The following is a 25837-nucleotide window of genomic DNA, read 5'->3' as shown; positions in this document are numbered from 1 at the left end:
TGGAACAAGCGCCTTAATGCGGGGACTTTCCCTAATTGAAGGCCGCCGCATTAGCGAATCGCTGTAAAGTGAAGCGCCATAAAGCGGGGCCCTACTGTATGTATCTGTCCTGTAACTAAAAGGTGATCCTGTGGTAACTGACAGGACAGATGCTTCCTAACTTAGATGGAATCATTTTGGAGTCATCAAAGCCAGAGTCTCCAAATGGATATTATAAAGAAGCCAATCTTGAAAAGCATGCCCTGAATGTCTGCCATCTATTGCAATATAAGTCTCAAAAGATCTTCAAGTCCCTTTTACAACGTTAAAACATGCCATAAAAATATAAGAAGGGTCTGCTTGATCCGGCCATCCCTGCTTTCTGTGGGACTGAAATTCCATAGTAACTATGCACTGTGCGAAGATGTACTTTCTTATGTCTGTCCTGAATCTTCCAATGTTCAGCTTCATTTAATGTTCACAAGTACCAGTGCAATGAGAGAGGGAAAAAAACATTTCTCTCTCCATTTTCTCCAAGCCATGCCTAATTTTATACACTTCTATCATGTCACCTCTTACTCACCTTTTATCTAAAGCTCCCATGACAACTAAACCCATTGATAGTATTTGCAGGGAGATTAACACAGAGACTTTATGAGAAACAGTGTGTGGGAATAATTATGCTCCTCTTTTTTTAAAAAAATGTATTTTTTTTTACTTTTCCATACAGAGAAATATTCCATCATCGAATGAGTTAGGCTTGTGAAAAGCTATGTAACTTTTCCTAGTATTCAGTGGGAGATTATAGTTCTCCAGGTTTTACTTGAAACACTAATCCTAATTCAGGATTAGAATTCAAATGTGACAACACAGTTGGTGGCAAGGAAGCCTATTCAAATTAGGCATAGCATTCTAGACACAGAGAAAAAAGAAAAAATATTTAAAATTAGATGTTGCTTTTTTTCTGCAGGCTTTGTCCATTGCCATAAGTCGGAATCGACTTGAAGGCAGTCCATTTCCATTTTGTCCCCATTCCTAGAATTTCTCCTTGCTGTCTGATTTTTCTCCGATCACCATGCCTTATCATTAATTCATCTGTAGCTTGAGCGGCTGGAGGTGAATCAGCAATGAGGGCCTTTCAAGCATTCCAATGGTTCACTCGTTTCCTAGAGTTACAATGCAAATTGAAGACTAAGCAATAATGAATGAGTTGTGAACTTGAACTAATGCGCAGTGGGGTGATATCCAAAGGCCAAGTCAGGCTTAGTGCCCAAAACAGATTATTCTTTCTGTTTTCAGAATGTAAAACGTAACTTTTTCTAAAGATTGATATTTCTGAGCCAACTCTGTAAAAACATAGTGGCAGCTTGTAATAACTATTACTGTTCAAATTGTTTGGGGGGGTATAGAGGGGGGTCTAGCCTTGTTACCTTTTGCTGTGGCCCCAATAACTACTTTTTTTAGAAGGTTATATGGGGGAAAGCTTTGATATGGGTAAAGGGGGGGAACTGAAGGTTGGACTTATCACAAGGTAGCCTGTTGGACTTATCACAAGGTAGCATGCCTCTGTTCTTTTGTGTTCCGTTTGTGTTTCAGTTTTCAAGTTGTTCCATTCTGTTTCCACAATGTGGGTCGTTGTTATAAACTCTACATCTATAGATTCTCTAAAATAATTATAATACTTTGTAGGATTTATGTGGACCTTTTTTTCAGCTAGTTAGCTAGTTAGCCAGCTACGGATATTCCTGGATACTGGTAACCTGGCCACAGTGACCCACACTATGGTAACCTGCTATATGGTTTATTGCAATGTCCTTTCCCTGGGCTGCCCTTATAAATTATCCAGAAGTGTCAATTAGTAGAGAATGTGAATTTTACCATTGTACACTCTGCATCCTATATTCTGCCAAGCAAAAAGCATTATCAGAGTTCACCATGAGAGTTCAGTATTATTGCAGTTCAGGGACCCATTCCATCTAAGCAAAAACATTCAAGGAGGGTGCAAAGTAGGGCTGGTGATGGATGGGCCTAGGAAGAGTCCCAAGGATGAGAGGCTCAGGAGGGCAGATTTGCCCCCCAAAACTGAAGTTCCCCATCCCTGGATCACAAGAATGCAAAAACAATGCTAGATTTGAACTTGAGGATACAGGAGGTATTGCTCAAGGAAGCCAAATGAACAGAGTTCTCTGGAACTCCACTCCCTTCCCCTTAGCAGCTACTGATTTGTTAAAGCTTGGTATGGGAGCATGTTTGCTTTTTGCTCTATAAAGGGTGATCCTGGGGCAAATTAATTGATAACCCAGTGAAATAAGGCCCTGGGGAGCAGGCACCTCAGAGCTGGGTTCTCCAAGCTTATCACTTACTATTTATCTATAATTTGGAAAACACATCCCCTACTAAGATGGGAGCAATACTTGGGCTGTGGTTTATCCCACAAATGAAGGCTGAAGATAAGAAAACTAACAGAGCGATCCTAAGTATAGGAAGTTGGCAGAATTTATGCTGGCTTAAATTAAATTGGTGCAAGTTACCTCTATTCCAAACTCTGATAAAGAGCAGGGGTATTTCTGCTAAAGAGGCCCAGCCTGGTAGAGGGCAAACAAGCCTTTAAAATAGAGTTTGACTTACACCACCCTTTTTGCTGGTGTAAGTTCTGCTGCCTTGCAAGAACACATGACTGAGCTAAAAGAGATTTGGAATGGGTATAAATCTCTCCTTGCCTCACCACACCCATTTTTGCAATTTACCCCAGTGTAAAGTGCATCGGCTTAAGTTCCGCTGACTGATCCCTGGCTGAGCCAGCACAGACATGGCTCAGCCAGGTTGAGGGAGTTGTGCCACCATATCCCTGGCTGAGCTGGGATGAGGGAATTACACAGATGCTGCCCTAGCATCTGGGGCTGCCCAAGATCTATCTGTCTCAAAATCACTCATCCTGGGAGAGCTTTGGGTTGGATTGCACTAAAAGTAATTAGTGAAAGGGGTGGATAGCAATTAACGAGGGGTCAACAGAACAAGCCAATGGTCTGATAATCATGCATGCCATGGCAACATCCAGGCGAAATCACTGTAACATGCGTTATGTCAAGCTGCCTTTGAAAAGTATTTGAAACCTTGAGGTGGCACAGAATCCAGGGGCTAGACCTCTGACTGGAACCCATCACAGGGAGCATTTAATGCCAGTTTTGTGCCAACTGTTGGTTCCCAATTTGCTTCCAGGTCCAATTCAAAGAGCCAGTACTGACTCTAAATGACTAGGGTATCCAAAGAGGCCACCTCCTTCTGCTCGCTTCTATTTGGTGTTCATCATAGTCTCTGTTCTACATCGTTTTGACTTCAGAGATTAAAGGAGTGGAGACACGGAGGGGACCTTTCTCTGCCATTGCATCCAGTGTCTCTAACATTCCCTTACAGGATGTTTGTCTTGCTCCAACACTCCAAGCTCAATTGCCCTGCAGTAAAGCCAAGATTTTCATTTCACAGGGCTCTTGCAGGTTAATTTTGTTCCCCAATATTTCTGCTGACTTGGCAGCTGGTTCAGTGTTGAGCCATCTTGGACTCTCGTGCCATTGTGTTCCACTTCTGTATCATGGAATATCTTTACGAAATGCTGCATCTGGCAATGGCCTGTGTTGCTGTGCAAGTACACTGTCCTGGATGTGCTCACATTGCTAACAATGAGCAACCACAGGTTGTGGTGTATATCTGTGGTAGTTCCTGAAGCTCATGCTAACTGCTTATAAATTGCACTCTCCACTTCAACTCAATTTGTGAGGCCTCCTGTTGAATTATTTATCTCAAAGCAATTCTGCTTCTCTATGGAACTATAGCCCAAGTTAACTAACAATTGTGGGGGAAAGAAATATTAGGCTAGAAGCTTATTCTATAACTTATTTGGTTTACATGCTTTAAATATCCTGGAGCTGGTCTAGATAAAAGCATATAGTTGTTTTATGCCGTTGGGCAAGGGATTAGACTAGCTGAAGTATGGTTCCTTCCATCTCTGATATTACATCCTAAAGTGTTCATAAACTGAAGTTTTCTATTCCTAGCAAACCTAAATAAGTTTATTTTTAGAACCATGGAAAACATATTGCTGGCTTGGCTCAAGGATAACCCCTCTTATTTCATCATCTAGCCTGAATAATTTGTGTAATAAAGTAGTTCTTTCCAAAACTGCTACCCAAAGATAGGTTTATTTGCTTCCAAAGGCATGGTCTCACTATTTTCTAGCATGAGTTCAGAATGTGGAAGATGTCCAGGCATGGCCTAAACAAGATATATTTATGCCTCCAATCTCCCTTTCTCAGTTAAGATCTGCTTCAGCTTGCTATGTTTGGCTTCACATTGCTATCATATTTCCTCTAAGATGCTTTTATAATAAATAAATAAATAATAAATAATTTTAAAATTGTGTTTTAAATATGTTTTTAAATTGTATATTTGTTTTAATGTTTTTGATTGCTGTAAACCACCCAGAGAGCTTCGGCTATGGGGCAGTATACAAGTGCAATAAATAAATAAATAAATACATTTATAATTCTCTGTGTCACTCATTTGTATCAAGGCAGAATTTTTCTTGAGATGCACTTACGGCCTGGTTTCATTTAAAAACACTACCTGACTGTCATTTTCTCTTTTCTATATTAAAAAAAAAGTTGTCTTTCACTGAATGTTCACAGAAACCAAGCCACAGCTGACTGGGAACTCACACAGTTAAGAACAGAAAATAAGAGATTACTTGGCTGAAATGGTCTTGATTTATTCATTTTATTTATGTGGTGAATCCCTATATTCCAAGTAGTTCAACAGTGCCAACTAGAGTTCTTGAGATTTTACACCTCTGCAGCAAATCCTGAATAAACAGCTAACCAGTGTTTTGTTTTTAAATATATCTCAAGTTAATCCTTTTTTACTGAAGGCTAACCACCCAGAACTGACTAGCTCTTTTGTAATGCAAGTCCAAGGAATAAAATTAGCATCACATAATACCTACAAAAAGAGGAAGACGAAGATCATGTTTATTTTCCTTGACTAATTTCTTGGACATTTCTAATTTACACACCTGTTCTACATATGGTTGTTGTCATAAGCCAGGAGTGGAGAACCTGAGGTCCTCCAGATGTTGCTGAACTACAGCTCCCATCATCCCTGGCCATTGGTCATGCTTGCTGGGGCTCATGGGAGTTGTGGTTCAGCAACATTTGGTGGGCCACAGGTTCCCCACCCCTGGCGTATGGCAACAATCGTATGTAGAACTGGTATGTAAATCAGAAATGCCTGGGAAATTAGTTGGGTCCACTTGTCAATGAAAATTAAAAAGGCCAAAGTAAAAAAGAAAAGACAATAGTGATGGCATTTGGATCTGAAAATAGGGCTAATCACTGAAGTGCATTATAGCCCATCCCCCTTTCCCCAAAAAAGTTCAATAAAGAAACATCCATCAAGTGCTGCATATTGAATCAGTCACTGAATTTGTGTTTGAAGCAAATTATGCAACACTCATTACAATAAATCAGACACCTCTCATACACTAGGGGACTTCATGGCCAGCAAGACATTGCAGTAAATGACGTTTGTGGATGGCTACTCTGTTCGCAGAAACTACATCACTTTATAAATTAGCTTCTTGATTTCTTGATCAAACACTCCAGGTTACACAAAAGGTCATCAATGAAGAAGTGGGAGCAGTAAAGTTCTTCACCCCCATCAAGCTGATGGCATAATATAATAGATGAGTAGGTAAATGCTAACAGTATTAACTTTCCAGTACATTTATGCAAACACTGATATAGCACATACATCACTGAGCTGTGTGAATATATAAAACCATTTTTATACATTCACAAGGTTGACTGCCTGTATGCTCAAGCAGGTATTTGAACTGCTCCTGACTAAGGAAAATAAAAGGAAAGTTATTGTGCTAAACCTAACCTACATCAGAGCTAGTGTTTTGTGCCGAGAGACTAGCAGCATTCAGAGCAAAATAAGAACAGTATCCCAGTGTTCCATTTATCCACTGCTATGCTCATCAGCTGCATTTTGTGCTTTGTAAGCAACACCAAAGACACAAGTTAATGTGTTTTCCAAGATTGTTGGTGAATGTGTTTTCCAAAACTGTTGCCTGAGTCTACATGATTATTCTTTGACTCAAGAAAGAACTGAAGTGCCTCTTAATGTAAAGTACACAGAAAACTATCATAAGTATGTGCAATGTGCTAGGACTTTTGAGACTTATGCTGCAGACATAATCTGTAAACCCAGAGTGAATTTACTAATTACCACAGGACACTTGCAGACAAAGGATGGTGAACAAGTGGCAGAGGGCTCCCACAGTATCGCAAGAACCTAGAAATTTCGCTTTTGTCCATAAAATCCAAGCCGAGAAGCAAAGATTGCTCACATGGTATGTCTGGAGAATAATGGATTTTATTAACTGCATTAACAGTTGCATTTGCAGCATGAAAAAGCAGTATATTCCTATTTTAAGTGCATATTACTTGATATACCCAAAGCAGTCTCTCATCAAATACAATTTGGAATGTGTGACATTATTTCTATCCAGGGCTTTTTGTGTGTGTGACAGTACTCACCATTAAGGCGTACAGGCACCTCTTTCTTTGCTGTCCATGACAGCCATTTTATGCTGGCACTCATGGCACTTTTATCCAGATATGAGTACCGACACCTTATATATATATATATATATTACCAAAAAAGCACATAGTCAGATAATTAAAGAATTCTTACCACTTAGAGATTTTTGAAATATTAAGCAGTATATAAAAGGTAAAGGTGTCCCTGTGTAGTACATAAATCCTATAGAAATCTACAGTTAATTTTACTTGTGTGTGTGTGTTGAACAGAAATGCTAATTCGCTGACTGGCATTGTATATATAAAACTGTGTTTGCAAAATAACTGGGAAAATCAGGCGTTATTGCAATGTATCAAACTATGTTGCAGATGTACAAGGTCAATGTGAACATAACAAGTGTGAAAAACAACTTCTAAATATGGTTATTAGGAGGAAATGGGCATGGATTAGTGATGTAATTATGATGATAATGATGCATGCATAATTAGTAAAACAAAGTTGATAAAAAGACCAGCAATGCATAGTTTTGCGAGAACCAGCCCTGACTGCTTCTCCCTTGCAAGTGTATTCAATAAACCTGTTGCATCCACTTCGGTTGTTCTCAATTATTATTAGGCAAGTTAATTGGGGATTCGAACCCAGCCTCAAGGCCCATGCCTTAGGGGCGTTTATAACAATGGCGATCTTTAGTGATCCTCTTTGCCTTGGACGTAATCTGTGGAGAAGGGGGGAGCTCCAGACTGATTGAGTCTGCCCTGTATCCACGAGAGCGGACCAGGACCTAGAGGTGTCACCATGATCATCCCATAGTAAACCGAACTGGAAAAAGGCACAGGACATGAATTTCGCCTCTCTTTTGGTAAGGCACCCATTGGGTTAAACTGTGTGAAAGTGAGTGAAAGAAGTGAATGTTGTACGTCATTTGTCCGTTGTTCCGTGTTAGGCATCTCCCCTGGTAGACAGAGAGGCTACCCAGACAGAGAGGCTACGGGAGGGGAAGGGTGCATCGGAACGTTATCTGTCTGTTGTTTTGTCTCAGACATCCCCCTAGGTAGACAGAGAGGCTACCCCCAAAAGTCATACGTCATCTGCAAAGGGCAGATAGGACTGGACAGGGAACATGGGGCAGGGTGCTTCAAAACAGGACAAGATGGAGAGGACAGAACAGAGGGAAGTTAAGAAAGGGTCTGGAAAGACTCAAAAGAAAAAGGGCGTTTGGAAAATGACCCCCCTTGAATGTGTTTTGTAAAACTTTTCTTAGATTAAGGATGAGTGTTATGTCTTCTGGAGGGCTGGTCCTGAAGGAATAACAGCTGTTAATGTTTTGTGATGAAGAGGGAGTGGAGCTGGGTGTTGATTGGCTGTTGAATGGGATGTTTAACTTCACTAAGGCTCGGCAGTTGGAAGCTACCCTCTTTAAGATGCTGCCAGGCGAAACAACTTCGTGGTGGCATGCATAGGGTTAGAAAGAGCCATCTGCCCAGACCCCCCCCACAAGAATGTGCGCTGATAAAGGCGCGGGCACAATGTAAAATTAAAGAGGGGAAGAAATTGGAAATTAAGCCCCCAGTCTTTCAGGTAAAGCCACTAGTTTAAACTCCGTCACCTCAAATTTAGCCCCCAACGTTTTGGAACTTTGTCTGTGTAAAATCTAAATACAGACTGTGCCTTCTCATGAAGTATTTAATCTGTTTCTTTTAGTAGCTTTAGCAAACTTGTGATTTGCCCTATTTGTCAGGAGCCTTAGTTTCCAGAACACACACACATGCATAACATCACCAGACTTTCTTACCCTCCTTGGGAGGAGGGGGAGAGAGGAAAAAAAAGTATTTTAAAACCGAGGCTTGAAGAAAGGAAGGGGGGTGAGGAACTTCAGAGCTCCCACAAATTCATGCACGTTTCCCAAGGAATGTACTCAAGGACAGCAGGGACAGAACCGGAGAGATTTTGAATCTCGGTGTAAGACCTTGAGACCAAATTCCTTCCTGGTTTTGGATCAGAGCCTGCATGGCTTCAGCTGTATTCAACTGCCTGCTCTGGGCACAGGAGAGGTAACAGGATCCTTTGATTTTTTAAGTTTAAAGTTATGAATCGAGTACCCATGTGTGAATGTGTGAAGGTTTCTTGAAATGTTTATTGCTGTTTAAAGAACCTCTGTTCCTTTAGCGGTCTTTGAAGTAAAGTGTGAAAGAACTTGCTCTGTTTATTTAAGCAAGTGATTAAGAGAGCTGAGGAAAGTAAACGGGAGGTTTGAGTTATAGTGAAAAGAGAATAATTTCTGTTCTATAATGTCTGAGTTCCCTTTTCTTTGTTTAATTTATTGGGTTGCAGTTTGCCTTTTGTGTATGTGCGTGTTTAAAATTACAGCTCCCCCTTCTTTCCCCCCCACTTGCCTCTAAACAGCTAGAGGAATGGCGTACTTTCAGCCCAGGGTATATTTATCTTTCAGTGCTTGATAAATGTTTCTGTGCAGATAGATCATGATTAAATTAAAGGAATCAGTTCCTGTCTGACCCAAGATGTTTTTGCTGGCACCTGCAAGGGGAATTTATGGAGGGAAAAGGTGAAGCAAAGGCTTGAAAGGTTTTATTGACAGCAAACGAATGAATCTGACAGTTTACCCCTCCTTTCTCTAGTCCTTTTTAAACAATGGTATATAAACTGACAAATGATGACAATGATTTTTGGTAAGTTGGCAACATGAGGCCATTGACTATATGCTATAGAAGTCAGCAAAACTGAGTAATACAATGAATAATTCAGAGTTTGCTTATCTATATCAGTGTAAAAGTACAGAGCATAACTAACCCCCACCTTTGGAATTTGTGTTTCAAAACTGAGTACTGCCAACTTCTTCTCCTCAAAGTGTATATCTGCTGTAGTGATTGGGGCTCTCATCCAACAGGAAACGAACCTGAAATTCTAGTGTAATAGGGCCAGTTGTAAGATTGGGGCATACAGGATGTGAATAGTAGGTTTTGAAACACATAGAAAGACAGTGAACAGGTTCAAGAGTCAGTGGTTATTGGCTTAGTTTTCACACTGAAACTTGTTCTCTTGCATGTGTATGTTTATAACCCCTCCTTCTTCCTCCATTTGGTGGGCAAGTAGCCAAGAGAGCAAGGAAGCTCCATGTAGCCTGATATAATTTTGTTATTTTTTATGCATTTGTATATGATTAAAAAGTCTAATTCTTTTTATTTAATTTGCTTTTTTAATTATAGGATGGAGCAGAAGCATATGCTATGATGGTTGTTTTGATTTTATATAGGTATAGCAGAGAATCGCCTGGATCTCTCTTTAAGTCATTTTGATATAGTGTTAAGAAATTGTAGGAAGTTTTTTTTATTGTCTGATTTAAAGAATTAAGTATTTTCTTTGAGTTTCATTGAAGGTATAAGTTTTGTAGTTAAGCAGTGGAAGGACAAACCACCTGATGTGTTTTCTCCCTCCAGTCTTAGTTATGTGCATGCATCCTGAATTCAGGACTTTATTGCCTAGGAGGTACAGTAATATGGTATTCTTTAATGAGCCCAGCTTAAAGGGTGTAATATGTTTTGTTTTAATCATGCTAATTCTTTACAGCCAAGTTATGAACAGCTGGAAGAATTTTTTTTTGAAGATACAAAATGTTTTCTTTTTATAACCAATGCTGGCTTTTATTTCTCTCTCTCCTTATATCTGTTACAGATAGAATTGTATTTGTAAAGAGAAACTTAATTTTCCTTTTTTGGGGCCCCTTTTCTTTGTTTCTCCTAGTATTTTTGTGTCTCTTTAGCAACCTCTGTATGTGATCAGAGGCTAGAGAAAATTGAAGGCCTTTAGAATGTGTAGTTATGTTGTGTGTCTGTCTGTTGCAACACGGTATTTTGGTTTTTTGTGCACTTTTGAGAAGTCTCATTTGTAGCCATGAAGGTATTATTTTTATATTTTCCTTCCTGTGCTGAATGATTTGCTAAGGAAGCATTAACCCCCAAAGAAACTTTTTTGTGTGTGTGAGACACAGGAGATTTATTGCAGGTATTTTGATTGGAGCCTCATATGAAGTTGGTACCAACGTATTGGGCCTTTATATAGCTATGCAACAGATGTGCTATTCCTTAGCATGTGTTAACAGCATAGAGGCCTGCTTAATGGAACCACTACCAATGGTCTGTGTATAAGGTTGCAAAGGTGCAAATATAAGGGTGTATGAGAGTTTCACCCCTCTTTTTCTTTTAGTAAATATTTGTTTTCAAATGTTGAAGGTCAAGTTGTATGATATGTACATATGTATGTAGAATATTAATGATGTGGAAAAACAACATTATAACTTAGTGTTTGGTTATCTATGTGAGAACATGTATGAATTATACACATGTTTCCATACCTTATTCAAATAATGAGTGATTTTATATTGGGTCTTATAATGTGAGAGAATGTTACAGATGCCATATAAAAGAGTGTTTGAATTAGGGTTTGTCTTTAATTATGATCAAATGGATATGTAAATCTTTGAGGCTAAAGAAAAAGGTCCTCAGGGAAAGATATCAAGATTATTTATATTATGCATTATATTATATTTCATGAATTTTATGAATAGCATTGTAAGCAGTTAAAGCAAAGAAACACAGATGCCCTCTCAACTATGGAACCCTGATGCTTTGTTTTCCTCAAAAGGATTGTTTTTAAAGGACTTGATGGATTTGGAGATTTTTCCAGAAGCAACTAAAGGCTGTTATTGCCTCTGCCCATGTCAGTGGGAGAAAAGGCATTTCTAATAAGTCACACGGGGGGAGGTGGTTCTGAGAAACACAGTCTTCGTACTTTTTCCTTCCAGAAAGAAAACTACTGCAATGAACTGTTTTTTTTATCATTTGAATTTTTGATTAGCATCAGCAACCCACAGACTGATCAATTAACTATTTGATCTTTTGAAGATGAACTTTGTACAAACCTGCAGTGTGTTTCAAGACTATATTTGTTTTACTTCAATTATAATGTTGAATGTAACTATTTATGCATTGTGTTTTATGTGATGATTTAACCATTGGCTGTTTTCTTTATATAGCTTAAGTGTTAAGAATGTTTTGCTTTTGGGATGTTTTTGGCCTTTTAGATCCCTTGTGATGGGATCCACAGAATTTGGCTATGGAAGTCAACACCATAAGAATCTAGGAAGATGATAGTTTGGAATCCCATCAAAATTGCTTTTCTCTTAAAATGATTGTTGTATTTTATTGCTCTTTTACGCTAAGTATTGAATCAAGCATATGGGTGTGTGCATTTTATGATTATATTGTTATTGATAAGTGTTATATACAACCTATGCCAAGATATATCAATGGATGCTTTTGTGATATTGAGGAAATAGCAGGATGTGATTTTTTATTCAAAGTCCCTGTATGAACCATCCAGACAATAGACCTGTTTCAACACCTCAAACTCATTATATTAAGCTATGGCCTAGCTAATTTTCAGAAGTTACTTTTTCGTTCTATGTACAGAAACAATTAGAAGCAGTTAAACATGGGAGAGCAAGTTACACTCTAGATAGCACATGATTGCCATACAGTCACTTACATGATAGATAAGTACTTATAGATATAGGCACATGGATGACTTTGAATTCCCTGTTTGGTTGGGGAGAAGGCGTCAAAAGAGGTCTAACCCTTATAATGCACCCCATTGTGGTGATTTTGGTATCTGGCCCTTGTAATATGGATCTATCTCATATGGCACAGTTATACCCTGGAAGTCAGCACTGGAGCCTGGGGGCAGAACTGTGGAAGGACTATACGTGTACATTTCAAAGAGGGGGGAGTGATACGGCTTGGCTAACCCCATTTTGGTTAAGGTGGAACCCAGGAGGTGTAAGGCCAAGAGCTATAGCTCCCACCCCATTCTCACATACCCCCAACTGTTGGTATGGCTGGTAATGCGTTCTAGAGGTTTGTGTGCAGGAAAACAAGGGCAGAGTTAAACGTTGTTGCATAAATGTTATTCCTTGGCGTGTATACTCCCTACATACAGTGAATCCCATTGTTTGTTAGAAAGAGTTTTAGTTGTTTTTAGTACCAATTAAAAGCATACATGCAGATATACTCCACAGGCCCGAATGGAAAAGAACTGAAATTTAAAAAAAACAAAATGTCAAGGATTAGCCAAGCACGAAGATGAAGTTTTCTGCCTTGAATTAATGGAAAAGGCATTCAGGACAGTGATACAATTCAGAAGTAACCTTCCTGTGTTAGCCATTTAAGCAAAAAGGTAATTCAAACATATGGTGTAGCAAAGCTCTCCACAAGAGGAAGAAGCCATATGAAAGTAAACTTTCAAGGGCTTCTTGAGGGGGGAATTGTAGTACATAAATCCTATAGAAATCTACAGTTAATTTTACTTGTGTGTGTGTGTTGAACAGAAATGCTAATTCGCTGACTGGCATTGTATATATAAAACTGTGTTTGCAAAATAACTGGGAAAATCAGGCGTTATTGCAATGTATCAAACTATGTTGCAGATGTACAAGGTCAATGTGAACATAACAAGTGTGAAAAACAACTTCTAAATATGGTTATTAGGAGGAAATGGGCATGGATTAGTGATGTAATTATGATGATAATGATGCATGCATAATTAGTAAAACAAAGTTGATAAAAAGACCAGCAATGCATAGTTTTGCGAGAACCAGCCCTGACTGCTTCTCCCTTGCAAGTGTATTCAATAAACCTGTTGCATCCACTTCGGTTGTTCTCAATTATTATTAGGCAAGTTAATTGGGGATTCGAACCCAGCCTCAAGGCCCATGCCTTAGGGGCGTTTATAACACCTGCACTTATAGTGCGAGTCGTTTCCGACTCTTAGGGTGACATCTTGCGACGTTTACTAGGCAGACCGTATATATGGGGTGGGATTGCCAGTTCCTTCCCTGGCCTTTCTTTACCCCCCAGCATATGCCGGGTACTCATTTTACCGACCACGGATGGATGGAAGGCTGAGTGGACCTCGACCCCTTTTACTGGAGATTCGACTTCCTCCTTTCGTTGGAATCGAACTCCGGCCGTGAGCAGAGCTTCGGCTGCATTACCGCCACTTACCACTCTGCGCCACGGAGGATCGTTAAGCAGTATATAAATGCTTTTAAATAAATAAATAAAATAAGTACTGATGAGGCAAAACCATTTCCCTCTGGTTTAATTCAGTTTTAGACTTGGAAAGCCAAGCCACCCCCCAGAAAAAGTTTGTTTTATTCTAATCTCAGTAGGAAATCCACTTCTGAATACATCGCTGGGAGTGTGACAAAGTCTGAGCATTGCTTCCTGTCAGTTCCCCAATCTGCCACCCATCACCTGTTTACCCTGTTCCATTACCCCAGTTCCCAGTACCACAACCATGTCATGGTAGAAGTAGTGGCAAGCAGGGCAGCATCCCAGAAATCAGGGACCCTGAGATATGTAGGTTCCATAGTATCTAACAGGATTTATTTGCCCTGGAAAAAACACATTCCCCAGTGTCACTGTCATCTGGTAAACAGCTTTATCAATGTTCCAAGTTCTTGGAGAATGAAGAACAGAGAAAGATCTCCCTCATACAGCAACAGAAGTCACAACAGCATCCAGGTAAGTTAATGGGGAGAATGAGAGGGAGGAGTTCTTCCTTGGTTTGAATTACAATCAGAGACAGAGATGAACTATCAGCAGAATGGTGTCTGGTTTGCCACACAGGCATGCATTAGCAAGACACAAAATTCACATTCCAAACTGGGACTAGTCCATTATGAATTTCAGTGGCAAGACTAATTCATTTTCCCCCCCAGGGTATCTGCCCTCTATCATAATATGTATATGAAAACTTTTTGCATGTATCTTAAGTATTTCTTGAATAATGGTATGGGACTTCCAATTAACTGTTGGAGATCAAAGTGCCAAAATGTAATTAGAAGTCCCATACCATTAGCTTTAATGGAACTTATTCCAAACTAAGTTTGCATAGGATTGATGCCAAATTTGCAATTGGAATACTTTAGTTTGTCAATAACTTATTCACAGTTGAGGCTTTACAGCTCTACTCTATTAGATGGAGTGGACTTGTTGCCAGTTCAAAATCCTTCCCAGAAGGCTATGAATGTGCATGTTATTAGATGTAAGAAATGGTCCTTGTCCGTTTTATGTAATTAATTACAGCGGCAGTCTTCAGTTGGCCTCTTTCTACTCTCTTTTGATACCACCAGTAAATCTCTCTGACTTTAAATAAATAAAAATGGCATTAAGTCCAGTATCCAATTTAGTTTCCTGTTAAAATGATTTTGAGTTTATTAACTTTTCCACAACTTGGTTGTTTCCATCTTTGAAAAAAAAAATATTTCAGGCCGTTGGCTCAGCAGTGCCTAACTAGAGATAGGATTATTTTGTGTTAGAATTCTGAGTGATAAAGGATGTATTTCCACTGGGCCTCAAGAGAAAAACCTATTGCCTAATGCTTTGGAAAGTGCTATACACACTGATGGCATGATATAAATAACAACAATAGAGCAACTATCATTCACATTTCATTTAGTCACTAAAACTGTTTAAAAAAGGTTCCTAGAATACTGATAAGCCTGTTCTTAAACATTTGTAGCATGAATTTGAAAAAAGAATGTATACATACAAAATTAATAGTATGTCACATAGCAAGGTATCATTATTATCACAATAAACCTTATCCTAGGCTTAGCTTCCTTCCACTCTCCCTGAAAAGACCCCTTTAATTATCAGATGAAAAGACTAAACACTTATTTCCAAAAACATCACCATTTTTTGAGATATTTCTTGTAGGCTATGGAGAGTTGCCAATCAACTGAATAAAAATGTGATAAATCGAAGTGAGTTTTGAAAACAGGTCTGTATTAAAGTTCATTATTTCTTCCATGTTGGGAATACTTTCCAGTCTCTTTTCCTGCACTTTCTATGCCTGTTGTAGTAGATAAAACATTTAAAGTCCATCTGCTCTTGAGTCTTCACACACTAAAGGAAATGTACTAAGCCAACAAGAAATTCTCCAGCCTATGGGGATGATACAAACTCCATACAAATTATAATGCAATATAATATGTTCTGTCAGAAATAGTAATAAAATATTTTTAAAAGTTTATTTGATAAACAGGCTTGTTAAAAAGATATACTTGTCAAGAAAGTGGTGTTCAGAATCAGAATTTAGATACACCTGTTATGGGGAGAGTGACTATCCTTTTCAGGCCAAAGAGTCACATTCACCCTTTGCTAACCCTCTGGGGGCTACATGCCAGCAGTGGATATAGTATTCCATTGGGTGTGGCAAGGGTACTCACTGCTGGAAATGCAACTGCAAAGATCATTCTGTCTGCAACCTAAGGGATAATTCTGTCAGTTAGCCCAGAGGTGGACGGGTAAAGGTGTTGCCTGCTTAGATAACTCATGCTCTTCAGTTCTAAGGGAGTGTTCCCCTGTACAGTAGGGCCCCACTCATACGGTGGGTTACATTCCAGACCCCCACTGAAAAGCGGAACTCATTGAATAGAATGGTGCACGACACCCAAAAACTGCCGTAAAAGCGGAACAAGCACCGTATGAGTGGGGCTTTAGTCTAATTGTGTCTAACTAAGACCGCAGCATTAGTGAAGCACCATAAAGCGAAGCGCCGTAAAGCGGGGCCCTACTGTATGTTTAGTTGATGAATACCTTCCTGTTATTAACTAGACATGAACTTTGTAAGGAAAGCAAACCGTTCTCCTCAAGTTATACCCTGTTCCTTATCAGTTTACTCAGTAAAGTATTATGAATTTCTTTTCTCTCTGGATAGCAGGGGTCCAGAAAACTTTAATAGCTGCATTTATTTGTGAACAACAGACTTAGCATACCTGCTGGGCCTTGCTACATAGGCCTCAACTAGTTCCCACTGAACTATGGAGGGAACCACACCCAGAAAGAGGGGAATTTCTGTTACAGACCAGCATATTTCCTAAGGAGACTGGCCACACCCACAACAGATTCGTTCTATTTTAGATCATACTGCCTTGATAGACGTAAACAATATTGCACCTGAAACAAACTGCTCCTCTCTCTTTTCCTCCTTTCAATGTGTTCTTTCTGAAGACATTTCTCAATCTTTGAAGGGAATGAACCCTACTACTTGCCCACTTGATCCATGTCCTTCCTGGCTCATAAAAATATCTAGAGCTGAATTAGCTGATTGGCTCAGTGTAATTGTCAACTCTTCCCTCCAACAAGGTTATCTACCTGAATGTCTGAAGGTGGCAATTATTACTCCATTATTAAAAAAACCGTCTCTTGATCCTTCACTGTTAAACAATTTCCGTCCAGTATCCAATCTGCCTTTTTTGAGCAAAGTCATTGAAAGAGCTGTAGCCACACAAATTCAAACATTCCTAGACTCCACTAGCTGCTTCAATCCCTTTCAATCAGGCTTTAGGACGAATCATGGAACTGAGACAGCTTTAGTTGCTTTAATTGATGATATTCGACTTGAACTAGACAAGGGTAATTTATCCCTGCTGGTTCTATTGGATTTATCAGCTGCCTTTGATACTATCGATCATGATATCCTTTTGGACCACCTACATCAAATGGGATTTAGAAGCATAGTATTACAGTGGCTTTGCTCTTTTTTAGAGGGCAGGTCCCAGAGAGTTGCCCTCGGGGATTATTGTTCCACACCCTGGCCTTTACGGTTTGGTGTCCCTCAAGGTTCCGTCTTGTCCCCGTTGTTATTTAATATTTATCTCAAACCTTTAGGTAAGATCATTCGAGAATTTGGAATCCATTATCATCAATATGCGGACGATACTCAACTCTATTGCTCTTTTCCACCGAATGCAAAAGAAGCTGTTCGTCCCCTGAATCAGTGTCTTGTGGCAGTACAGAACTGGATGAACAAAAATAAACTAAAGTTTAATCCAGAAAAAACAGAGGTCATTCTTATCGGAAAAAGTCCTCCTCAAGAAACAGGCAACTTACCGTCACTAGATGGAGTTCTTCTTCCTCTAAAGACTCAAGTCCGTAGTCTGGGCATAATTTTGGATTCAGCTCTGACTTTAGCACCCCAGATTACGGCCGTTTCCAGAATTGCATTTGCCAAATTAAAACTTGTCCATCAACTTCGACCGTTCCTGGGAATGTCTGACCTAAGAAAAGTTACCCAAGCACTAGTGACTTCGCGGTTAGACTATTGTAACTCCCTATACATCGGACTCCCCGCCAAATCGCTTTGACCGCTTAAGCTGGTACAAAGAGCAGCAGCAAGGATGATCACCGGATCCAGCCCGTGGACCATACTACGCCCCTTCTCTATCATCTGCACTGGCTCCCCATTGGATTTAGACACCAGTTTAAAATACTGGTTTTAACATTCAAAGCCCGACATGGATTGGCACCGACATATTTGACTAATCGTCTTTATGAATTTCAGTCTTCTCGCCCTACCAGATCGACCGCCGAATCTACTCTTATTGTTCCATCGACGTTCACCATTCGACATACGGCCATTAGAAATACAACTTTCTCGGTTGTTGCTCCCTCCTTATGGAATCAGCTTCCGCCCGAGATACCACTTTCTTCTTCTATCATCGATTTCCGCCGCCGGATTAAAACATTTTTATTTTATCAAGCTTTTAACATTTGAAGGGGAATGCTTTAAAAAATTGTTTAGTAATAATATTTTTAACTTGTACTTTTAATTGCTTAGTTTTTATTTGATCCTGTATTGGACTATGTTTTTTGTTCCTCCGCTCTGAATTCTAAATTTTTGAACTAGAGCGGAATATAAATTTGTTAAATAAACAGTGGGTGTGGCCAAAAGCAGGTGTGGCCATCCCACACTCCAGCATGCATGCACAGGCAGGCATACAGCCCCCTCTCCTCAAGCAGAACAACTGAGGGGTGGGGCTATCATGCCTCTCTGCTCATTAAATGATCTCCACAGCACTGTGTCTACTTTGGGTTTTTTAATTGTTATTTTTGCTGCTCTGCCAAAATCAGTGGGGTTGGGGGACAGAAAAAAATGCTTGGAGGGCTATATCATGCTCCCCAAACAGGGAGTTAGCCACCCCCTGCTCTAGGCAAATTGCAACTCTGCAGAATATAAAAGGATGCTAGTGCAGCAACTTTAAAAACATCTGCAACTGATGTAAAAGGATGCTGCCATCAACTAAAGCAGCCTTTCCCAACCAGTGTGCCTCCAGATGTTGTTGGACCACAACTCCCATCTTCCTGACCATTGGTAATGCTGGCTGAGGCTGATGGGAGTTGTGGTCCAACAACATCTGGAGGCACACTGGTTGGGAAAGGCTGAACTAAAGCTTCATCAGCAAAGCAAGACTTTGGAGAACACTGTACCTTGATTTTAACTATGTAGGTCTTGCATAGTTAAAGTCATTTTAAGCTTTATCAGCTTAATATGTGCAGAGATGTTATAACCTATAATGAGGTATGTCTTACTCTTTCACAGAAACTCAACACTCACCAGCAAAGGTTATCCATCTACAGATATATAAATCTCAGTGTTCTGTAATGTTTTAACTTTGTCTCCAGTATCCAACTAACACAGGCCACTACAGGACCATTAGTGAACTGATTATATTCATCACAAAAATACAAAACTGTACCACTGGACTCCAAAAGATATGCAATACCCATGGTATTTATTGGACAAAAAGTCTGTCATTAAGATAGGCCAGTGTCAGTGCCACAGGCTGGTGGGTCCTTTTCCCCTGTAGATCCCAGAGCCCCACAATGGTGGTAGGAACCTAGTTGTTACAGTGAAAGGCTTTTTTAATTTGTTTGAGAAACCACTGAGGTTGATTCCACCCAGTTCATTCACCTGGAGAACTATATATGTGTGTTCAATATTGCTGGCTCTTTGGTGTGTCAATGACCCCAAATCACAAAATGAGCATCTTACAATGATTTGGGGGCAAACTCAGGTTAAGCTAAGGCTTGCCACAGCTGCTTCAGGGCTTCTGGTGTTCAATGAAAGCCATTATCCCATAGGCCCTGATGCTTAGAAATGACCAGAACCCATTACATGATATAATATAGAGGTTATGCAGTCCACTAATCCACCCAGCTAAACTCTCTCATCTTAGGGTTGGTCACTCATATCATGCTGTTAAGTACTAAGAAAGAAGTCAACCATACATCAGGTGGAGCAACTTGATGAAACATATTACAGAATAAGCGGGCTTCTATATACTTCCTCTTTTAAAATGTCATTCTTAACAGCCTGAAACATTTTCTACATTGCCAGCTCAGAAGCATTCAGACTTAATGCAGAGTATAAACATTCAAACTGTTCCCTTGTTTGTTAGTTATCCAACTAGTAGGATGCCAGACCTCATTTAGTTCATTTGCCTTCTAGCATATATTTTAATTTCTGAGAAGAGGAAACAAAGTAAATTTCTGTCCAAGAATATGACCAACAGATGGTATCTTAACTTGGCATGTGAACTACAACAGAATAAGTAGGGAGACCAAGGATGGAAGATATTCCTCTTGACCTGGCTCACTGTATGGAGATTTCTTAACACAAGCTGTTAAATGTTGTTTGTGGATCACCCTACTAGGCAAGGATATTTATATCTTAACAGTATCAAAAGCCCAATTTTTATCTTCTAATGAAGCTTAAAAGAAATGTGTTTCATAGAGTTTGAATTTATGCCATTAAAAATAGTGTAATTATGTCTCGTTAACACGATAATTCCATCTGGTCAGACTACATACACACTGCAAAATACACTGAAAACATGTTGCAACCTTCTATACACAGGCACTGGAACAGAGCATGAAGCACCTGTGTCATCATAAGGCAAACTCAGAGAAGTATGATTACCAGCCATTTGATTAGTTGTCTGAATAACATTTTAGCAGGTCATTAGTACTGCCAGTGACAACTCCTGCACCCTGTTTTACACCATAGCACTCAGTTGGAAGAAGACTAGACATTGCTGCGCCATCCCAATCTCTGAGTGGTGAGACATCCCCAGGGGTTCCTATGCTTGTCCAGGGTTTGGTTTCCTTGGAAAGGTTAGCGGAAACTATGGTCTTCATATTTTATGAAATATGGTTTATTTACACTCATTCACAGCATGGGCATAAGATGGAGGGATTCAGAACATCAGCAGTCTAATAGATCTTGCTTGTCCATCAGGCTTATAGAATACAACCTGAAGCCATTGTGCAGGGAGCAGGCCTCTCTGCATGTCTCCAGTTCCCAGCCTTTCCTTTGACTAGCACAAAAGACAAGTCTCTCTTAGGCCCCAGGAGTGGGGGGGGGAGCTCTCCTGAAGAGTTTCAATAACAAAATGATCTCCATGGCCCATTCACCAGTTACTGGGCACTTGACAGACACATTAACCTATCTCACCCCCAAACCCATAACAATGTGTTCAAGTCAAGGTATGTCCAAAAACATTCTTAAAGCCTAAATCTTCAAAAGTCTGTCCAACTGTAGGCTTATAGCAGCTGTATTTAAGTCAGCCTTCCCCAATCTGGTATCATCCAGATTCTTTGTACTATAAATTCCTATCAGTGTCAGCTGACATGACCAGTGGTCAGGGATTATGGGAGCTATAGTCCAACAATATTTGGAGCAACCAAGTTGAAGAAGGATGACTTAAGGTATTTTGCCTTTCACAAAATAGCCCTCAAACTGCTGTGCGACAAGCATAGAGCCTAGGGTTACCCGACCTCCATTTTTTAGCTGGAGACTCCAGTTCTTGGGGGTCCCCTCTGGGTCTCCAGGTGACTCACCTTAATCTCCGGACTTTCAGCTTTCATTTTAAAAAAATTAAGTTTCTAGGTGGTCTGTTTCCAGAAACATACACCAAAACGTCAGCTGCCCCCCAACTTCTTAGTTGCTCTAAATTCTGCTCTAATCCCTGCCCTTTCAGGTTTTTAGCCAATAAGAAATCAGGGTTGTGATTGACCAAGAATTATAGACCCAAAAATGTAGGGTCAAATTGAATTATCTGCCTTCACATTGATTCCGACTTATAGCAACCCTATGAACAGCGTTTTCATGGTAAACAGTATTCAGAGGGGGTTTACCATTGCCTCCCTCTGAGGCTGAGAGGTAGTGACTGGCCCAAGGCTGAGAAACATGCTTTTTTCCTACTTTTCTGAACATCTCACAGATTGAATAAATAAGGTTTCAGTCTTTTTTCTCTCTTGTGTGTAGGAATCACACAGGTTTAAATTTTGAAGAGGGCAGTGTTTTGCAAACTTCCCAAATTGAAGCTTTAATCCAGTACTTGCTTTTCCAGAGTAAACATACCCAGAGTAAACCCCACTGAATTCAACAGGACTTCCTTTTGAGTAGACATGGTTGGGATTGTGCTGTAAATTGATGGGACTTTTGAGTGAACATAGCAAATAATTGTGTTTGTGTTGTATATCTTTCTCTCCCCCTCCAATTCTATTTTAAAGCAATTAGGCAGGGCTTACTTAGGTATCACTGTTTTTATTATGTAGGAAACTAATACTGATTTTTTAAAATATTCTGCAATGATCAACTGGTTTTGACAATAAACTATTATATGGGATGTATGTATTTTTACATCTCCAGTGTATGTGTGTATATGGGAATCTTTCCAACAACCCTGTGACGTAGGGTTGCGGTCTGGAAAACAAGGCAGCCCACAATAAGGAATGGCAATAACCAGAAAAACAAGTATAAACAGTGGCAAAACAGCTTAAAGTGGCATGAGTGTGAATTTTGGGTCGCGTGAATGAAGTTGCTTATCACTTGAGGTTGCAGTTCTGTCCCTGTTTGAGTAAGCCCCACTGAATACATTGGGACTTGCTTCTGAATAAATAAACGTAGGATTGCACTACAAATATCTTTACAGATTGTGTAAATAATAAATATATTTGATAGTCATGCTTATACAAATATTTCTTCATTTTTCATATTTTTGGTTTTTGGTTAGGAATCCTCACTGGTTGTGAGATGCTTAGTTTTCTGCCTTACTCGTAGCAATCTTGTGGTTGGTATGGTATTGCATTTAGGAAATCATCACTGTCTTTTGTTTTTCTTTTTCTATTTGCATTTCGTTTACCTTTATCCTCACTCCCTTTCATCCATAGAAGCAACAACAGTGTTTCCATGCGCTCCGCTCAGCCTTCTTAAACCCACTGATGATGCACGTTGTTTGTTTCTTGCCCAATAGTCGTAAAAGAGAATTCAAAGCCTTTTTATTTGTCAATGTCATGATGGTGAAGACAACCTTTTGTGTTTCAAACTGGAGGTTATGCTCTATTTCTATTTTGGGCACATTAACAGTTGAATTTGAAAGTGCAGTTTGATGTAAAATCAGACTGATTACAATAAGTTGCTACTTCAGCAATGACTCTAGCTGTTGGAAAAAAGAGGATGCATGTTTTCAGCCCGCTATGTTTAAACCACTTCATTTAAGGCAAGATGGGCACGGTCAATTAAAAACATAGAGCACACCTAGAATTTTGCTAGAATATATTTCACCTCCCACTGTTTTATCTTGTGCAAACTGAGACACTCCTGAGGTCCACTGGAGACTATTCTGCAGAAGTCAGTGCCATTATTCCACAATTATGTTTGGAGCTTTTTTAGTGTAAATTTTTCATTCACAGAAATAGAAACAAAAGAAAATGATTTCCTATAGGAAACTTCACTAAATTTGCAAAGTAAATCAGACATATTTAAAGTGACCATCTGAACTATATCAACTGTCTTAATAATGTTGCTTCCTCCCTGTTAAAACAAGATCAGCACAGCACATGTCTTCTTTCTATTCTTTGGGCTGACTGCAGGTGTTGCCACAACTCACCATATGCTCAGAGGCACGTTACCAAATTCTGCCAAGCTACACAGCAAGTGGATTGGACTCTGAAAGACCAACCCAAATTGTGTTTGCATTTTAACAAATTTGTAGGGCAGTACAATATCTCAGAGAGGAGGTCAGGTCTCCTGCTCCCCTGGTGCATTCACTATAGCTGACCAATTTCCCTGCTTTTTAAAGTTGGATAGAAATATCTGTGGGCTATAGGTACATTCTTAAACCGCAAGGTTTTTTTTGCCTATTAGTGAATTTCCCTGCTTTTTAATCCGGGAGGTAAGAAATGGGATCCTGTGCAAGCTTGCCAAGAATGGATTGATCATTTGCATGTTTATTGAGTTCAGTGGATTTACTCCCCTGCAATCATGCTTAGAATAGGTGAAACTGACCACAGGGGATGGTGAGGGGAGGAGAGGAAGAGGAGGAGGGAAGGGAGGAAAGGCAGGGGGAGGACTGGGATGGGAACAGGCAGGAGGGGAAGGGGAGGAGAAGGACAAGTGTGATCATTTGTATGTTTATTGAGTTCAGTGCGATTTATTCCTATGCAGTCATGGTTAGGATAGGAAAAACTGACCATGGAGGAGGGGGAAGGGGAAGGAGCGTATTGGAGGGGGGCAAAGGAAGGGGGGAGGGCAGGTTTGATCATTTGCATGCTTATAGAGTTCAATGGTATTTACTTCCATGCAATCATGCTTACGATAGGTAAAACTGACCATGGAGAGGAGGAAGTGGAGGGGAGGAGGAGGAAGGGGAAGGAGGGGATTGGAAAGGGATGGGGAGGGAGGGGCAAAGGAAGGGGCAAGAGGGAGGGCATAGGAGGGAGGAGGGAGGGTGGGTTTGATCTAGGGTTGCCAGACTCAGGGCCTGAGGATGATTCTGTATTTTTAAGAGAAGAGAAAATTCAGCCAAGTACAGGTTTTCTTGCAACACTGTAATGGGAAAAACCACAACGTGAAATTCTCCCTTCCCCCTGCCCAACTTTTAAAGATACAGAAGACCTTTTGGAGGCTGGGCCTGGCAACCCTAGTTTGATCATTTGCATACTTTTTGAGTTCAATGGGATTTATTTCTGTGCAATCATGTTTGAAAATGGAAATGGACTGCCTTCAAGTCGACTGAATTTATGGTGACCCTTTGAATAGGGTTTTCATAGTAAATGGTATTCAAAGGTGCTTTTACCATTGCCTTCCTCTGAGGCTGAGAGGCAGTGACCAGCCCAAGGTCACCCAGTCAGCTTCATGGCTGTGTTGGGATTCGAACCTTGGTCTCCCAGGTCGTAGTCCAACACTGACCCGGTGGAGTGGCGGGGAGGGGAGGAGATTGGGTGGATGAATACTGGGCAGAGGGGAAAACCCTTTCCTTTCCAAAAGGAAAACATTGTGAACAGTATCATTGCTTTTCAGTGTTTCCATAACCTTTTTATTCTACAGCAGGTACATGTAGCCCCCCACCCAAATTTAAAGCAAAGCTGTCTCTGGCCACATCCACACCAGGCCTTTATTTCACTTTGGACAGTCATGGCTTCTCTCAAAGAATCCTGGGAAGTGTAGTTAGTGAAGGGTGCTCAGAATTGCTAGGAGATGCCCTGTTCCCCTCACAGACCTTCAATCAGAATGGCTGACTGTTAAACCAGTCTGGCCACTGGAGCTCTCTCAGTGGAATAGGAGTCTCTTCATAGCACCCTTCACAAACCACACTTCCCAGGATTCTCTGAGGGAAGCCATGACTGTCTCATGTGAAATCAAAGTCTGGTGTGGGTGTGGCTCCCTGATTAGCCAAGCCCAGCAGCTGTGAGGCTTTTAGAACACTGACAGTTGGTTCTTACTGAGCATGCCCTGCGTTATCATAGGCTGCCAGCCAAAATTTCTTAAATTAATTAAAAATCAGCCAGGCATTTTTTTAACTTTTAAACTGCAGAAGATGAAGGTCAGAGTATGGGGCAACGTCGGTATTGGGATTGCAGGTACTCTGTGAACATGGCTGATTTTTAATTAATTTCAACAGATTATGAGAACTCTCAGAGAAAAAAGTCCAAAAGGGCTCTGGGGATTTTTTCTCTCTTTTTACGCTTTGAGCTCTCTGTTCTCTCTGACTGTTTTGTGTATCGCCATGAAAATTGGGAAGGTTGTTAAGCAAACGTTTCTGAGTTCAGGACTATAAGTTTTGTAAGGTTTTGTTCTGAAATGAGCTTATGGGAAGCATCAGAATTGCATGGGGGTATTTTCAATTTAATATTTCGGAATGTGAAAAGTCCATGCTGGCTATAGTATACAGCCACTCTCGTGGCTGTATAATAATGGAGCATGCTTTTCATTAGCTTAAAATTTATTGAATTCTTGTTCATTCATAGTACTTGAAGAAATCTGGTTATAATGAAGCTAAATGATTGGATATGGTAAGCCAGTATTTCTCATATATAGGACTGAGGGAGCCACA

General features: G+C 40.1%; 1 protein-coding gene across 15 annotated transcripts in view; it reads right to left on the bottom strand.

The window, feature by feature from the left end:
• The window catches only part of PTPRT (protein tyrosine phosphatase receptor type T), a 977341-nt gene that overhangs the window by 855993 nt on the left and 95511 nt on the right, over positions 1–25837 (bottom strand). Inside the window, exon 1 of one of the 15 annotated variants that reach the window (XM_061631526.1) lies at positions 17385–17431. The exons of the other annotated variants lie outside the window; for them this stretch is intronic. The gene's annotated coding sequence lies outside the window, so the exon portion shown is untranslated. Of the gene's footprint in view, positions 1–17384; positions 17432–25837 lie in introns of those variants that run through there. 15 annotated transcript variants of the gene reach the window in all.

Source organism: Rhineura floridana, chromosome 6 (genome assembly GCF_030035675.1).
Source record: "Rhineura floridana isolate rRhiFlo1 chromosome 6, rRhiFlo1.hap2, whole genome shotgun sequence".
In the NCBI taxonomy this organism is placed as follows: domain Eukaryota; kingdom Metazoa; phylum Chordata; class Lepidosauria; order Squamata; family Rhineuridae; genus Rhineura; species Rhineura floridana.
Note: the sequence above shows the minus strand (reverse complement) of the source record. Positions and strands in the feature narration are given on the sequence as shown.